Here is a 14,433-nt window from a genome sequence, read left to right as displayed (position 1 = left end):
TATACAAAATTATACTCCCTGCCAACCTGACAACATAATGCTGCGGGGACTTTTTTTTTAGAAGGGACAGGGAAGCTGGTCAGAGATAGTGGGAATCTGGATGCAATAAAAAAAAAGGTAATCCTGGAAAAATTAGCGTTAGAGGCTGTAGAAACTTGAAACTGGGGTGGAGGTTCAGCTTCCAACAGAACAATGGCTGTAAGTATCCAGCCAGAGCTACAACAGAGGGATTTAGATCAAAGCATATTCATGTGCATGAATGGTCCAATCAAAGTCCAGACCTAAGTCCAACGGACAATCTTCTACAACGCTTGAAATTACAGTTTACAGATACTTTCCATCTAATCTGACTGAGCTTGAGATTGGGGGTAAATTTTTGTTTCCATAGACAAAAAAAATGCCACAAGAGATTTGCAGCTGCAATTACAGCCAAAAAAAAAATAAAAAAATACACACACACATATATATATATATATATATATATATATATATATATATATATATATATTAAAACAGAACTATGACACATCAGATTTCTCATATTTTCATTTGTAAAAAAAATGTTCATGACCATGTATCATTTTCCTTTGTGTTAAAAATTATACCCCACTTTGTGTTGGCCTGGCACATAAAAACGTCATATACAAAACACCCTAAAGTTTGTCTGAAACAGACTGGCGACCTGTCCAGGGTGAACCTCGCCTCTCGCCCGAAATGTTAGCTGGAGACACCAGCACCCCTCCTTACCCCTCTAAGGGACAAGGTACAGAAAATGGATGGATGGATGGACTAAAGTTTGTTGGACCATTAGTGTTTTACAAGGCACTTTATCCAATTCTGACATGTAGGACAGCAGAGAGAGAGAGAGAGAGAGAAAAAACCCTTTCTTTGGTGACTCCACAACTTCTCTGTGATCCATGCTAACAATCCACACCTGAAAGCCTGAAAAAAAAAGTTCCTCTTGTCATGGAAGAAATATTGTACAGTCATTTTAACACAGCAGTCGTCATACATTCTCCCCATTAACATCTGCTAATCACATTTGGACCCTGTCGGGTCTCTGGAATCATCATTAAAATGAACTAAAACTTTGAGTCTCTGTAAGTGCTTTCCTCCTCCTCGACATAATGACAACTATTAAGCATGAATGGATCCAGTCGGGGCCACGCGCATCATTACTCTGTCTTAATCTTTGCTCCATAAATATTGATAACATGTGCCCTCACGTCATCACTTACTAGTACCTGCTGTTATAAATAGCAGCAAGTTATCTCTTACTGTCAGTGTACCGTCCCCCCCATGTTACCTCTTGTATCTACAGGAAGTTGAGTGCTGGGACAAACAAAGAGCAGATGGAAAAAACAACAAACTGTCCAACAGAAGTAAATCCAACGCCTCTTCTCTGTGTTATCTGATGGTCAAACAAGTTGGATTCAGGGGAAATCAGCTGCCGATTGTAAAAAAAAAGTTGTGATTTATTCACATGAATGCCCGATTTTGTCCAAAAATAGAAAAAAATAATGAGGCCTTCATTTCCGGATGGTCCCTGTCAAAGTAGCTTAGAGCAGTCACCCTGTTGACATTGTGCTTGTTGCCGTACATCTGTCATTCTGTGGAGCAGCTTCATAATATTTCTGTGGAGTGAGGAATTAATTATCAGGCTCGGCTGGTGACTCAGAGCTCAGGTCCTCAGAAAGTAATGCAGGCCGTAAATAATCGCCCCTCTGCCACCATACTTCACACTGATGGCGAGCGCTGCATTTGTGCTAATTTTGCTGTTCTATGTATAGTGTCACTGACAGTGTCAGGATGAATGATATTTGGGTTGCCCCAGTAGCTCAGCAGGCTGAAATTACACCAAAGGGTGCTGCTGTGACACTGATGGTTTCTATCTGTTTTTTTTTTCTTTTCTTCTTCTTTTTTGGACCGCGCCCAGAGTCATCCGTCCTCTCCGCACCATCTTGTACACATTAAATACCAGGTGACTGTATAAACTCTGTCTTTAGAGCCCCAGGGGCAGAAATCTGTAGCTCTGGGTGTGACATATGAGGGCATTGATCTCCTAGCTCTGACTAACCTCCCATCTGCACAACAGCCCGAAGAGGAGGATGCTGCCTGTCTGCAAGTATCTTTATGGCTGCCTGAGCAAGACGGGTAATCTTGGGGCCTGCCATTGGGCTTGAGAGGCTGCCAAACTACAGCAGAAACATGGAGGGTAAGCACAAAAGTTTAAATAATTAGAAATCTATTGGATAAAGTCTTCCGGTCAACAACTAAAGTGAGCAGAGGAAAAAAAAAAAAAAAAAAATCCAAACTTGTCTCAGATCAAATACTGCCCCAGGAAGGTGACTTATTCATGACTGAAATGAATGCATTGTATTTTAATTCTGCAGCCCGGTGCTCTGAAATGAAATTGTGTTTGTGTGAGCTTGGGTGTGCGTGGAGCGGTGCGGATTTGAATAGATATATTTGCATCTTGTTGCTTAGCCAAAGGCATTATTGGCTCCCAGTGGTAGTGACCTGAAATTTTGCATGCACGGCAAGCCTGCAAATGGTAGCCCCTTTACGCTCAGCCAAATACTGTATGGAAGATACACGAAGCACTGACCTTCAGTGCAGCACATGCATGTAACACACGTTGCCACGGATTTTCACATTTCATCTTGGTCCTTCTTCCCTCCTGCCTTGTCTTCCGAACTCTAGGTGGAAAAAAGAGAGAGAGAGAAAAAAACCCCCAAACACAATCAATTGGGTTTGCATTTGTGCTGTTGGTTTTTGTCATCAGATTCATTCCTTTCTGCGTTGGCCCTCTAACCAAGAAACCAGACTTGCTGGAATGTAACAAAAAAGTTGAGTGCGACAATAAAAAGAGAAAGTTGTGGTTATTTCGTATAGCTTACAGATGTGTGGAAGTTTTTCCACAGTTATGCAGCTGTATACCGTGGACTGCGCTGACAGAAAATGTAGCTCAGATATTCATAGCTTGGGATTCTTTCACAAAGCAGCACACAGACAGAGCACAAGCTGTAGATTTCTGAACTGGGGACCAAAACTCTGAACTTTTTAGTTTTTTTAAAAAATGAAGCAAAAACTAATATCTCCTTTTTAGCCTACTAATATTAAGAAAATAAGACATCATTGAAGTTTGATATACAAAAAGAGCTTTAATATGTCAGTGTGTGGGGTGAATCGATGGAATGGATTAAATGATGAGCTCAAACAAAGTACAAATATAAACAAACTTAAAATCTGTACAAAAAGGAGCTGATTAGAAATTATGTTGTATGGGATGAGTGTCTCAAACTTCACAAAATGCTATTGTTGATATTCCTGATGTCTAAATAATTGTACATTAAATGATGAGAATGTGAGGTTTAAGTCTCATTTAATGGGAAAGTACTTTAAGGGTTGATCTAGTGTGGGTAGACTTGACTGATTTTATGTTGATCTGTATGAGAGAGGCAGGAAATGAAAACTTGTATCTTCTATCTGCTCCTTTTTGAACAAATTATGTAAAATTGAATCTCAGTTGGCATGACAATTTGTCTTATTATTCTTTTCTGTTTTTACTTTTAAATAAACAACAAACACGAACCAGTATAAATCCTTCTTTTTAAATCTCATAAGCATAAGCAAAATAAAAAGCATAACGCCAGTCACGGCCAGCATCCCTGCAAAATTCATATCATCCAGCATTAAAACAAAATAATAATAATAAAAAAAACAACATTCATGTAAAAGCCTTTTTCTGACACCCACACTAAAATGTTTGAGTGATGAATATAATCTTTATCTGCTTAAGTACTTATGAGCACCCAGGAATGGAGAGGTCATCAGTTTTAGCTCTATTACTGGCCATCTGATGTAAAATAGAGCTGCACAGGAAGTGGAGGCTCCTAACATGGTAGTTCAAATCCCTCCGCTGCCTGCAACACCATGCCTACTGCCAAAGTGCTGCTCTAAAGAGCTGCTGAAGTCCCAACTGGCCAGAAAGAAACAACAGTGGGACGGGATGCTGGCTTATCTTATGTTGTGAGAACAATCATACAGAGTCAAAAGTCAAACAGTGTGATATTTCAGAGTAAAAAAAACCCTACAAATATGCATTATTTGTGGGTTGTAAATAAAGACTTTCAATTGTTTTGAATGCAAATAAACACACTTGGAATTCAAACTTTTTGTACAAAAATAGTTTCTGATGTTATCGCCCTCTAGCTTCCTGGTGAGAATATATTAAATGGATTTATGGACAATTATTGGCAACACAGAAACCAGGAGTGAACACGTTTAGTTTCCCCAAAGTCTTTAATGTAGACAAAGTGAGTAAGCTTCACGACAGCATTAACAGCTGAAGGGGACGGATTTCTCCTCACTTGTGAAAAACAGTCTCTCCACTAGAGACACTTTTAGCGCCAGGATTATGAAAATCCTGGAATTTTGGCATCAAGAAAAGGAACAACCCAGGCCTGAGGAACAGGGACGCAACTCAGTTAACGACACGGCAACAACACATCCAACACATCGCTCTAGCAGCGATTCTGCAACCCGATCACTGAGGCAACTGTTCCACATTAACATAAAAGTTTTAAGCCAGCAAAAACCTTTGTTTTACTGTAGTTTCACATTTTGTATTTGGTGTCAGTCCAAATTGTCTGCTGATGCCTGCAGATCATAATATTAAATGAATCAGTAACTGCTGTTTCAAAACGTTCCCTCAAACATTTACCTAAGATAATTAGCTGCAGTAATGATTTTCTTTCACCATCTGAGTGAAATTAATGTAAGAATGTCGGGTTGCAGTTGCTGTCTACTTGTGAATCAGCATTTTAGCACTTCTTCGAAACCATTGCAGATATAGCATTTTCTAGAAGTGACCTCTGAGGGTCAAACAAGATCCGAAATTTAACATCATAAATAAAAACACCCAGGAAAATCAATTGCACAACAATGTCACATGGAAGCGGTCCGGGATGGAAGTTGGTCAGTGGAGTTGTGACAAGACGACATGGGCCTGAGAACAACAGGAAGTGATTCTTGCCACTTCCTGTTGTACGCACACCTCCCTTCACGTTTAGGTGCGCTTACTAACAATGCTTTCATCCACCATGCACAAATACCACCATCTAGATGAAATTATTACTTTTATACAACATGTCATTGCGTTTGTATAATAAAATTATTTTGTTCGTACGATATATTATCATGTCTGTACATTATATTATCACTTTTGTACAATATAATTCAAAATAATTCTAATGTTACTATCTGATAGTGTTCAAAAACTTATTTTCCTTGGTGGCAGCAATATGTTTCTGTAAATAAGCCATTTAATACAGTTGTGAGCTTACGACCTGACCTGATTTGCTACAGAGAGCTTTTAAATTCCTAAATAGGGTGCAAGTCAAATAGGTGTCCAAGCTACTGCTTTTTTTGTTTTTGTTTTGTTTTTTGGGGGAGGGGAGAAGGGAGATTGGCTCTAGTGGCCTTTATATCAGAGTGGTTAGAAAGGAAAGTGGGTATTGAGAAAGGGGGAAGGTCATCAGGCCAGGACTTGAACCCGTGACGGCCGCGTTACGGGTTTATATTCTCTATTCTTATGTCAAATTCAACAAGAATTTTTACAGATTTGGAGTTTAAGCAGACCACCTTCAGATCTGTTTTGACTTTTTCTGTGTTCATACAAAGATTAGACACCAAATATTTTCTTAATTCTTGATTAGGAAACAATGAACATGAACATAATAATAATAAAAAAATCCACTGGAATCAGCTGAAATACTTAATCTATAACAGCATTCTTCACAGAACTGATGAATCTAACATAGCGAAATCAAAAGTTTAAAAAAAATGTTTTATCAACCTTTATTTCTATAATACATTACTAATCTGGGGTATTGTCAGAGTAAATAATTGTCTCTCAAGAGAAAGTGATTGATTTTAACATCATGTTGAGACATCACATTCAAACACTGACAGCGAACAAGAGTCAGAGAAAGAAAAGTCTCAAATATGTTGAAATTGACTCAAAAAATTAATTCCAAATTGTGATTCTTCACCTATAGAAATGCACTTGTGCTTTCATTATGCTGTCATAATTGCTACTTGGGAAAGACAGATTTTTACAATTATTGAATAAAATGTTACGTCTATAATGAAACTTTTCTTGTTAAAGCAAATGTAGTGACATTGTGTAATGTCACTACATTTGCGTATGGGAACAGAATAATAGCATTTTCAAGATTTGAACACTTTGAAGGTGAGAAACTGTTCTTTTTCTTCTAACTAAATGTAACTCAACTCTTTCTTTAACAGCACATAATTCTGAGTCAGCTGTAGTGTTTATTTCATACAACACAAGTTGATTTATTTGGCCTTTACGAAGGCGAGTTCAGTACCTAGACTCTTGCTGAGCCATGCTGTTCCAGTTTGGAGAAAATGTCTGGATGAAATATTTTTTAAAAAGTCTTCAATGAATAGCACATATTGCTCAGAGACTTGTGTATATTCTGTTAGGGATTTCACTCCTCTGTCACTTTGTGCTTTTGTTGCAAATCCCAGTCCCAAAGAAAATATGTGATTAAAGCAGAAAAGCTGTGTGTGAGTAAGGCAGCCTTTTAACCAAATGAAGCTACACCAGTTCTGCCACGAGGAATGTGCCAAAATTCCAGCAAACAATTGAGAGAAGCTTTGGAGAGATACCACACAATACACAAGTCCTACTGTTTAAAATGAAATTCTGTCAAACCAGAATTCATCAAAGATAAATATTTTTTGCAATCCTGAGTGACTCCCCCCCGCAGTAAAACACAAACAGTTTAGCGTATTTTAATATCAGATAGTGAAAAGTTGTTTCTTTTTATACCGTGTATGTAAATATCCACTTTAAACTGTATTGACTATGTGATTTAGGGTGCAAAATATGATGCACTTTGCACCATATTTAAAGATGAATTTGGAGCGGTCTGCCTATGAAAAGCCTAAACATTTTAGGATCAATTTAAAATTTTTCTTTGCACAATGCGTTCCATTTGGGAACCCAGCAAAAGAAAATGTTCGTTTTCAATATTTTATGGTAGATTTTTTCAAACCACTGACTGATTTCCACCTTTTAATAAAGTTGGTTTAATTCATTGCAGCCTGAGGGCATGAAGATCAAAGTCATTCAATTTCTATCTTCACACGGCGACTTCTTAAACAAATCTTTTCCCAGATTCTCTGAATCATTCAGCAGTATTAGTCTTTTGGAAAATTTCATCAAAACATTACTCTTTGGTGGATGGTTTCTCTTTTTATTTCAATTATTTCAGTGGAAATGTTGTGCCCCTTCTTATTTTACCTAGTTGTTTTATTTTAGATTCAGTCTCACTTTCAGCCTTTGTCATGTTGTTTTCACTTTATTTTGAACAAACATGAGTTTCTAAATAACGTACAGATGACTGTTTTTATTAACATTCCACTCACCATTAAAGGATCTCTACCCAAATACGACGCCTCCATCCCCCCGCCAAGTCAGACAAGATACCGTATTACAGGTGACAGACAGACAGTAGACCGAAAGTTTAAAATACAGGTCTTAAAAGGAATAAAAGCTTTGGAGTGAATGGTGAGGGAATTGTTAAAGATAATACAAAGGAGTGGGATTTCTTCTGTATTTGTCTGCAAGGGATATCCCAGCCAAAGTTTCTCTATGCATCAAAGGGCCGCTACAAATAAAAGCACACTTGTCAGGGGCGAACAAACTGCCTCCTTTATGCCTTCGACCGACTAAATTCAGGCGCACAAAGCCTTTGGATGTACAACACTGCAAAGAAGACATACTATTCAGATGACATGCTTTGCTCTCTGGTGGTTTGCCGTGTGCTTTTGTCTGCCCTGAGCAGGACAGATATATAATATCACTGGATAAAAATCCTTTCAGCCCCTTTTACTCCCTGCTAAAGACTCCCGTTACAGTCCCTCCCCCCCAAATGCTCCACCATTCTTTCTTTTCTTAAACAAAGTAAACTTGATGCAGTCAGATAACACTTGCAGCCCTCAGGCCTAATGTCCAAAATGAGTCTGTGGCTCTTTCCGCTTTTTTTTCTCCCTCTTTTTGGCAGAGAGCCTTGTACAAACTGTGGTCGGACAGAATAGACACATTTCTCTGTTGACAGAAATCTTTGTCTGTTTTGGCTGCCATGTCTTCAACCATGCGTCACCTCCACCTTTCATGTACCGGTGAGATAAATCACTACCATTATCCTGAAACAGCAGTGGAATATCTTTCTTTTTTCTCAGATTTCAATGTACGTAAGAAAATTATGTTCGGTTTTAAATTGACCTTACCAATTGCTGTCATTGAGTGTGCGCGAGGACTTTTTCGAAGGGCCCAGAAAATAACTCAGAAAGGTTTCCTGATGACTCAATTGGCAGAAAAATATGATTTATTTTACACTTCCATCTTCCCTTTTTTATTCTTAAAATTCTGTTGAGAAAAACGTTAAGTCATTTCTTTATTTTAAATGAGCAGACGGATTTAAACTTTGGAGTAATGCTTTTTTTTTTCTTTTTTTACAGTAAATATTATGTTTTTATTTTAATTTTTTTATTTTTGCCAAAGAAAAAATCATAGCTTCAATCTGTCTTAAAAGACTTCAGCCTGTTGAATTTATAAAAAAATAAATAAATCTTGAATGCAATGAGTCATCACCAGGGTCACTTGCCTTTCACTGCAAATGAGTGTGGGTGTCTGCCTAACTTGCCGTTATGAGCTGGATATTGTTTTTTAATCATGCAAGATAGAAAAGAAGGGTGAAAAAGAGACACCCGCTGCTTGTGCATACAAGATGCATGAGAAAATATAAAGGCGTGTCTGTCCAAGAGACAAAGACTGAGGACCATATTTTTACTCTTGGAGATGTGATGCCTGTGAGTAGAGTTCTCTTTCATTTGACCAAGACATCCTTTCCACTGGTAAAGTGGGAATTTTGCGTGAGGGAGGAAAAATATGGAAAGTGGGAGGAGATTTGGTAAGTAAAGCTTGTGGGGCGATGTTTGGAGGTTCACTTTTAAGTAGAATAGTTCTCATTTGATGCAAACAGGTGCATCAGTTTTGCTAACTTTTTAAAACGGGACCCAAAGGTAGGCAGGAGAACATTTAATTAACCTCTATCTGCAGAAATCCAGCCCACATACAGCTAGACTTATATCCATGGAAACGCTTCATTTGAAAGGGTGTGCACAAGGCTGACATGACACTATGACGAATACTCGCATGAAAGTTGACACGATCAGGAGTTAAACTTTGAAACTGCCTGTAGGAACTTTGTTCAATCTTATAAGTGGAAAACCTGAAAATGAAGCACAAAGCAATCATCAGCTTTGAGCCAACCCCATTTTCTTAGTTTTTAACAAATCCTTCAAACAAAGGACATTTTATATGCTTTCCCATTTTTTTTTCTCTTTTTAAGCACAGAAAACTGTTGGAAATTGCCTAAAATAGCCTAAAAAAAACTCATTCAAGGTCAAAGTTGTTGATGACATCTTCATTTCTTTGTTTGTTCAATGAACTCTTACACTGGAAAAAACTCATATTCTGGCAGACACTGGAAAGAGGTGAATCCAATCTGGACTATGGAGCATGGGGACTATGGAGACCTTGACTAAAGAGGACAAAGAGAAGTTCTCTTCGTCTCAGGTTGTTCTTTTAGAAAGGCAAGAGAGTTGTGGGGATAATCATAAGCCCCTAGTTTTGAATTAATAAAAAAAAACTCCAGTTGCATGAAGTGGTAAATTTTTTACTACTATAATTTAGACTATTGATGTCTCTGGAGTTTGTGTCATTGAAATGCCTCTTCAGTGTTGAGTATGGGACTGGGACAACACCTGTAGTGTGGTAGATAAGGGTGGTGGTCCTGGTCTTGAAGAAAGGATGTGTTCAGAAATCACGCTTCTCAGGTTTCCTGGGGAAACTTACGTCAGTGTACTGAAAGAGGACTTTGATCGGCTGTCAAACCTCTCAGATACAGAAAGAGCAATTTAACGTGGAGCAGATCTTTACCCTGTACAATATTCCTGTTCTTTGTGAATCTGAAAAAGGTTTACAATCATATTCCCAAACATATCAGTTCAGTGTGTTCATACCTGAACAAAATGTCCAGACTATGCGGAAACAATATCTAGACCAGATGTGTCTGGAAAATCTGCAAAGTCCTTTGGTCCACTTGCTTGGCGTGGACTAAGAGCTGACTTTTTATTTGTTTAGTTTAGTGCGGTAAGCTATGATTTGTAAACAAAGCGACCCACTGGTCAGAAATATTGTAAGTGGGGCAGTGCGCAGACACAGGAAGAAAACAAACATGGAAGTCCTGCTTTCTGCATTTCTGTTGTGCTCTTCTTACACTGCAATACCAGTTCAGATCTCAAGAGCAGCCAATTCAATGCAGGCTTTGCAATGCAATATTTCTCATTTTTGAATGGCAGGTTGCAAGCTGAATGAGACAAAATGGTTTGCGAGTTCTGAGCTGTGACATGCTGACAGCAGCATTGCTAAGCATAAAATGCTGGACCAGGTATAAGTTCAGTACAACCATATGGTCAAGAGCTAATTTTTACCACAATGCTCAGCAACAATGACTCAAAAAGATGTTTATTACCTGTAGTTGGTTCGGATCAAGGTCAGTCTGTACTCACACCAGAAGTTATCTGCACCAGATTTTGTTGGGAAGCGGAACAAGACGACCTCAAAAAGCGTGTCTTAGTCAGATTTTTTGTTCCACATCCAAAGTGCAGAAAACAAACAAAATGCATCAAATGTGAATATACCTGGGAGTGCATTCATCTTGATGTGTGGCTTAATTTGTGTGCAAGGATCCAGTTTAAGTTCAACATTCTCAATCTTTCTTAGGTCACACATTCGAAAACATCAGAGAATAACATAGTTAGACCATGTTAATTACACAGAAGGATTTAGAAAGCTGAGATGAAAGTAGGAATCCTTTAGGACTTTAGGAAGAACTTTAGGAAAATTGGTGCAAAATTCAAGAAGTGCCATGGACTTAACAATATTTTCCAAGAGTGGGTGAAATAGTTAGTTTCACAAACTATTTTTATTCGCAGAAAATCATAATTCTGCACTGATGACAGCTCAGACTAACCAGGTGTCAAGTGTTCAGAGGTACTGTCCCGATAACTAAAGGGGTACAGTGACCAATAGTGAATAGGAACCTCGGATTGAGAAAGCTGGTGCTCTTTGATAGAAAACTGATGGCCAGTCAACTACCTTTTCAAATTAAATATGAATTAGGTTTTATTCTATCATTAATACACATAATTTATAGGAATAAGACCAACCTACAGTATTCATCATGCACCTCAGGTATGAAATTAGCTTTAAAACTGGAGTGTAATGTGTTTATTCTCATGATTTCACAATCAGAATCAATGAAACCTGCCTAACAACATTGTTGCTGGACTTTTTAAAATATAAACATCTCTCATTTGGTCTGCTGACTTTTACCAATTACAGTCACGGGTGGGCTGGAGCTACTCCCATCCATCAGCAGACTATGTATGTCCTGACACCATGAATAGGTCATCAGCAAGCCAACTGTCAAGATTTGGCATGAGCGTCGCAATAATTATGTGTGAAACGGTTGTCTCCCCTTCATATTTGAAAAATGTTTGTTGGCCTTGAATGATAGGACACTAGCTATGCCAGTAAAACTCCACTCCTGGTTTACCTGGTTACCTACAACAACCCATGCACCACATGCACCAATCATTTATGTACTTAGCATTTTTTTATGTGTTTATTAGCAAAGTGGGTCTCTAGTGCAGGCTGATGAAAACTGGAAAAGATAATGTCAGTACCGTTAACGTCTCACAATGTCTAGCTTGAGTCATGAGGTCATTGAACTTTCTGGTTTAGCTAAGCTAGTGCTTGTTGAAGTAGACCTACCTGTATTAGAGATGATTTAAATGTGTAAAGAGTCTTTGCTGAAAAGAAGTTGACTGGAGGTGGAAGTTTATATTAAAACGACAAAGGATTTTTCAACATAAAATACTCGATAAGCTGCAGTTAAAACAGGAACCTTGACTGACCAGTCAAGTCGGTGCGAGCCGCCTAGTGAGACAAAAGCCGCATGTCAGCCACTCCTGCCCTAGCTAATGTACCCCCCCTCCACATTAAGATTGCTGTTGTAGCCTTTGTACAAGGCTACAACACGATCTGGAGAAACCACACAGAAAGACTAGAGCCTGAACCCCCAAACTATACATATGATAAATTAGTCATTACTTGTAATATTTTCTTAAATGTGTGCATTGCTGTTTCACCAACGTTAATAAGTAAACAGCTACATGTCAGAATACTGTAGCCTGCATATTGTTTTTCAATTATCTTTTTTTTATTGTTTGAAAATGCCGTTTAGTGGCAACAACCAGGAATAAGAAAATAATATCAGTGCTTTTCAGGTAGAAAGGAGCTACATAGCAACAAGCAATACACACACATAATTCTATGTATTTTTTTTTTATTATTATTTGAATATGTGCTACCTTCTCTGTGCATTTCAGTGAAGTTATTATCTCTGATCACAAGCTGAACATGAGGCAATATAAGCAATATAAGGTCATCTTGATTGGAGTAATAAAAAAACATTACTTTTGATAATATAAAGGCAGTATGAATGAATGTATTCTACAAAAGTCTTGTATTTTTAACTTGTGTTTTTGTAGTCTCAAAGAACATCAGCGTTTCTTTTTCATTTCTATAACCATAACAACATCACTAATCAAAGCAGTTACATAACAGTAAAAAATAACCAACTAAGCCCTGTAACGATGCCACATGCTTTCCTTATTTAAAACTACATACTCAACTACATCGTCTATGGTAACAAAACCTTGAAATTTTTGAAGACATCACTGATGTGTTTTCTTTTTTTGCTTGAAATTTAAAAACAAATTTCTTTTCTGAAAGAGATTTTTAAAGACCATAAACTATTCTTTGTCAACATTGCATTCAGAAATGTGTGTTGTTCAGCTTTAGCTATTGATGTATAAAAAATGTAAATAAACCAACTCAGCCTTGAAATGTCCCTGACATTTACGTTTAGTTTTTTAGCTAAATACTATGCAGAGTTTGTTTAAAGTTTAAAACTGAAATTTTGAGCTGGAGTTACTTAAAATAAATATGAATCAGATTGAGGTAAAAGTTTAGGAGTGATGTTTCCAATAGCAACATGTTTTACCTCAGCTTTGATGGAGTAGAGAGAAAAAGTGACTAACGTATAGATTCAGATTAAATCAATTTGCGTGCAGTCAAGCTACAGTCAAATAATAAAAAATGTTTTTGGTTTGTACATTACAAGTATGGAATTTTAATACATATTTTAAGATACATGTATTGTAATTATTGACTCATCTGAAGTTGACCATAACAGTCCTCTTTGATTTCTGCCTAACATCGCTCTTAACATGCTACATTTTGACCAAATGCTTTCTGAAACAGCCCAAAAGGTTCTGGTATAATTCTGGATTGGATTTTGACCAGTAACTAAGGATTGGTGAAGCCGAATTTAAATCATAGTCCCCTGGTTTTCAAAAGGGAATAGATTGGAAGTTTGGAAAGTATTTTATAAAAACTGCATGTAACTCTGTTTTTACCTCCTCTAAAGAAAAGACAAAAAGAAGAAAGCCATTGCTAAAGCCAAAGTCTGTCACTAGCTATGTAGGGGACAAGTCAAACATGTAAAAAAACATGCTTTGAACAGACAAACAAAATTAAAATTTTTGCTCTACATGCAAAACACTAATTGTCTCAAAAAAAAAAAGAATAACAGAAATGTGCATCTCTAAACACACCATCCCATTGTTGAAACATGGGGCTAACAGCTGCAAGCTGTTGGGATGCTATTTGCAACAGGATCAGTGAAACTGGTTAGATTCATGAGAAAGTGGAAGAACCAAGCAAATCCTGAAAGAAAAACTACAACTTGTTGCAGGCAGGAAAGGAGTTAAGATTGGGGAGAATGTTCCCCTGCGAATAATCCTAAACACAAAGCCAGAGCTACAATAGAATAGTTTAGATCAAAGTTCAACATTTTTCTTATCATGTTCAGATCTACAGTAAAATCAATTCAAAATCCGTGGCAGACTTGAGTCTTCATTCAGCCCAATTAGTGACACTGAGCCTGAGATATTTTGAGGACGATTGGCAAAAATGTTAATCTTAAGATGTGCAGAACTGGTAAACGTGGCTTGACTTTTGGGAGTCTCTACTTACAAACAGCTGAAAAATAAGGAGGGAGAGTGTTTGAAATAAAACAGTGTGCTTGTGTAAAATTATTGCAAAAGTATTTCTGCTAATTTTTCTCTTCTGTTTAACATTTTCTTTTTATTTTTGTGTTTTTGGGGTCTTACTGTAAAGGGGTCCATGTGGACACCATCTGC

This window comes from Xiphophorus couchianus, chromosome 4 (genome assembly GCF_001444195.1).
Source record: "Xiphophorus couchianus chromosome 4, X_couchianus-1.0, whole genome shotgun sequence".
NCBI lineage: Eukaryota > Metazoa > Chordata > Actinopteri > Cyprinodontiformes > Poeciliidae > Xiphophorus > Xiphophorus couchianus.
Note: the sequence above shows the minus strand (reverse complement) of the source record.